The 4,463-nt window shown below is 35.5% G+C and overlaps 1 pseudogene across 1 annotated transcript; it reads left to right on the plus strand.

Annotated features, from left to right (window-relative positions):
- The first annotated feature begins 361 nt into the window (after positions 1–361).
- Positions 362–4,063, plus strand: LOC143576702 (UDP-D-apiose/UDP-D-xylose synthase 2-like; annotated as a pseudogene). The gene is made up of 9 exons (XR_013142989.1): positions 362–631; positions 1,545–1,637; positions 1,784–1,891; positions 2,158–2,272; positions 2,359–2,491; positions 2,583–2,684; positions 2,764–2,856; positions 3,679–3,814; positions 3,913–4,063. The product of XR_013142989.1 is annotated as a UDP-D-apiose/UDP-D-xylose synthase 2-like (transcript).
- Positions 4,064–4,463: the final 400 nt, after the last annotated feature.

Below are 4,463 nucleotides of genomic sequence, written 5' to 3' on the forward strand. Positions count from 1 at the left end.
GTGAAAGCGTCCATTCATCAAGTGCGTCTCTCGAGCCTTTGGCGAGCTTGCTGATCCATCATCCCAATTTCTCCTTATAGAATCAAAAAACTTTCGATTTTGATTTTGACTCTCGACACGATAAACCAAAAGTTTTACAAAACTTATTATTAACATTTTTTACCCACACCTTACGCGTATCCGCACCGACACAAGAGTGTCTATCATCCACCGTGTCCACACTCACCCTACACCTGTCACTCTCACCGCCGTGACGTCACCGTAGCCACTTCACATCTGCTTCCTCCTCTGCTTTAAATACCTCCCTGTGTTACCGTGTACAGACGCCACACCCGATCAAATCCATCGGAGAAGATATAGCATGGCAGCAGCGAGAGTAGATCTGGACGGAAATCCGATTAAGCCGTTAACAATTTGCATGATCGGCGCCGGAGGCTTCATCGGCTCGCATTTGTGCGAGAAACTCATGTCCGAGACGCACCACACCGTGCTGGCAGTTGACGTTTATAATGATAAGATTAAGCACCTACTTGAACCGGACTCTCTTCCTTGGACCGGACGCGTTCAGTTCCACCGGCTCAACATTAAGAACGACTCTCGCCTCGAAGGCCTTATCAAATGCTCCGATCTGGTAAATTCTATAATTATAAATTTATAATGCTTCTGCTTATTTACCGATTTCTGTCAAGTTTATTTTAATTTTAAGTATTAATATTTTAATCCGGTTAATGTATTTTATTCCAGTTTTACGGTCTGTTATTTATCGTTTTGGATCTGTATTATCACATATAATTGCTTATTTATCGATGTGCGAGTAATTATTTATAAGATTTAAAGCGTTTAATACTTCAATCCGGTAACGGTATTCTGATTGTTTGATAATTGAAGCTTAAAGTAGTGTAGTAATATAGAAAATGTAATTGACTGCTGACTAATTACTGAGAACTGAGATCGTATTTGATCCGATCGGATTTGCGTAATTTTATTCTGTTTGTCAATGGTTTTAGATCTGCATTATCACATTTGATCGGTTATTTATCAATTTGCGAATGAGATTTGGTTTCTGTCAAGTAAATATTAAGTTTTAAAGTGCTAAATACAATATCTAATTTGTGTGATATCAATCGTTTTGGATCTGCGTTTTCGTATTTGACTGCTTATTTCTTTAATTTTGCAAGTGGTAATTGGTTTCTGAGAAGTTATTTTAAGCTTCAAAGTGTTTAATAGTTTAATGTAGTGAAATAATATAGAAAATAGTATTGACTGCTGCCTAATTGCTGAGATCGCATTCGATAACGTGCCTCTGTCTCAACGATTATTTGCATTTTTGTGCAATGTAATTTATGCTGTTCGTTTTGGATCTGCGCTTTTGTATTTGATTGATGATTTCTCCAATTGCGAGTGAGAGTTGGTTTCAGTGAATTTATTTGTAGTGAATAATATTGAAAATGTTATGACTGTTGCATAATTGCTGAGCTCGTATTTCATAACTCAATGATTGATTTTTGTGCAATTTGATTTATACTGTTCGTTTCTGTATACAGACGGTGAATCTAGCTGCAATCTGCACACCTGCGGATTACAATACTCGTCCTCTTGACACAATTTACAGCAATTTTATTGATGCGCTCCCGGTGGTATGAGATATATTTAAACAGTTCTGCTTTTGATCTTAGATTATATGAAGCGATTGATTTGTAAATCGCTCTCTTATTTTTGTTTTTGATCTTAGATTATATGAAGCGATTGATTTGTAAATCGCTCTCTCATTTTTGTATATTAGGTTAAGTACTGTTCGGAGAATAACAAACGGCTCATTCACTTTTCCACTTGTGAAGTTTATGGGAAAACCATCGGTAGCTTTCTTCCCCAAGATAGTCCCCTGCGACAGGTATGGATTCAAATAAAATGTTAAGGATACATGCTAGTTAGAATTAGTTACAAATAAGTTAGTTGGTTTTGTTGTTGGACTCGTAAACTCCGGTATATCAGGTTATCCATCTTGTATCACAATTTGTAAACTATAATCATAAGGTTTCTCATTTTCTTTTTTCTCCCCACATACTAGTTTATATTAGATGAATATCTGTTTATACAATGCTAGAATGAGTGTTGTTCATTTTCTTATATCACTGCATGAATCTGCACCATTTGCAGGATCCTGCTTATTATATTCTCAAAGAAGATACTTCCCCTTGCATTTTTGGCTCAATTGAGAAACAAAGGTGGTCCTATGCATGTGCAAAACAGTTAATCGAGAGGCTCATTTATGGTGACCATAGTTGCTTTTGGCTTATTTACTTGTTTAGTGATAATATCGAGTGTGGCATCATCTCATTGGTTTGATTTTCATTGCAGCTGAGGGTGCGGAAAATGGGCTAGAGTTCACCATTGTGAGGCCTTTCAATTGGATTGGCCCGAGAATGGATTTCATTCCCGGGATTGATGGCCCCAGTGAAGGTGTTCCAAGGTTCTTGCATGCTTTAGCAATGTATATTATATTTTTTGGCTTCATTTTTAAATTTAAAGTTTTTACATAATTTGAGATATTTTAATATTATTTACCCTGACAATACTTTCAGAATCTGCTCAGGCGTGAGCCTTTGAAGCTAGTGGATGGTGGTCAATCACAAAGAACCTTTGTCTATATTAAGGATGCTATTGAAGCTGTTCATTTGATGATTGTATGTTACACCCTTGATTTTCTATTTTCTAATGTTTTATTATTTAAGATTTATATAGTTAACAATTGTAATTTATCAGGAAAATCCTGCTAGAGCTAATGGCCATATCTTCAATGTGGGTAACCCTAACAATGAAGTTACAGTTAGACAACTTGCTGAAATGATGACCAAGGTTAGATAATCTTTTCATTCTGGAAGGGGTACTCCCATTAACCAAATCTGTTAACCTACATCAAAACTGAACATGTATAATCGTGCAATCTTATAAAAATATATAATTAATGGTCTGTTGAAATTGTTAAAATTTTGAAATTATTGAAGTTATAGAATTGTCAAAAGTGTGGTTGAGTAGTTGATATTTCAATTTGGTTTTTGAGGTGAGTTAAAGATCAGGTTTCAGGGAGGCTTATTAACAAACCAAAGTTCAATGAACTGTTCGTTGGGAAGTTCGTGTATTTAATAAATGAACGAATATGAACAAAACTTTGTTCATATAGACGTATAGTTATACGAACGGACATGAACACATGCTTCGTTTGTTCATTTAAGTTCGTTTATGTTCATGTGTTTATATTCACTGATGTTCGTTGGTTTACGTTCATCAATATATCCATTAGATTATTTTGGCCCATTACAATTTAGTCTAGTTTTAATAATTTTTTAGGCCCGAAGCGTTGTTGTTCACATTTACTTTGAGCTGGTTTTAGCTCAGTTATGTTCGTTCACATTTACAATTTAGTCTAGTTTTAGTTATGTTCGTTCGTTCGTTTGTGTTTTTTAACAAATGAAGGCACGAACAAGAAACCTCATATAATGTCGTGCTCGATTGTTCGTTCGGTTAAAGTTAAACGAACGTGCCGCGTTCAGTTCATTTACAGACCTACTTTCACGTAATGAGCATTCCATGTGTAGCTCTTAACAACATAAGACCATGAACATGTATATCGCCTTACCTACACGCGAAGTTTGCTAAAAAGTGATTCTCACATGACAGGTATATGCAAAAGTAAGTGGAGAAGATTCAATAGAGACCCGAACCATTGATGTAAGTTCCCAAGAGTTTTATGGTGAAGGTTATGATGACAGTGACAAGAGAATTCCAGACATGACCATCATAAACAAACAATTAGGTACTATGCGCACACCATATCCTTACTTCTTAAGTGATGTTAAGACAGATGAAATCATTTTTGTTTCTGTTTTAACTAATATAATGTTTATTGTGCAGGGTGGAACCCAAAAACATCACTTTGGGACCTGTTGGAGTCCACACTTACATACCAACATAGAACATATGCGGAGGCGGTCAGGCAATCTGTTGCAAAACCAGTAGCCAGTTGAAAGGGTGGAAATAAGGTGCTTGTTGATGTTTTTAAGCTGTGTGTGTGCAATATTGGTTCATTTTAGTGTTTTTGGCCTTTGTTTTCCTGTCTAAAAGTGGTTATCTGGTTAATAGTTGCTAGGAGACTTGCACCTCCTCTAATGTGTAGTAGAATTGGTTCCACCATCATCACCCCTACCAGTACTATTCGCCCTCATCACTCAAAATCAAACCTCAAAAGACAATTTTTCTCTAAAAATTATATGTCAAATTTACAAAACGTAATTAATAAAGAACCAACTAAACACTTAACACAAGAAAACTAAAATAGTAGAACTTACCAATTTGTTTTCTAATTCTCTCAAAATCACATACTTAAAAACCTATTTTTAAAGTAAGCCAACTTAAGCTTTACGTCATATCAATTTATGAAATGTTAGTATTATAGCTATTTAATA

The sequence above is a fragment of the Bidens hawaiensis genome, unplaced genomic scaffold, assembly GCF_021521415.1.
Source record: "Bidens hawaiensis isolate Kalapana, Puna unplaced genomic scaffold, B.hawaiensis_p1.1 tig00001461_1, whole genome shotgun sequence".
NCBI classification, from domain to species: domain Eukaryota; kingdom Viridiplantae; phylum Streptophyta; class Magnoliopsida; order Asterales; family Asteraceae; genus Bidens; species Bidens hawaiensis.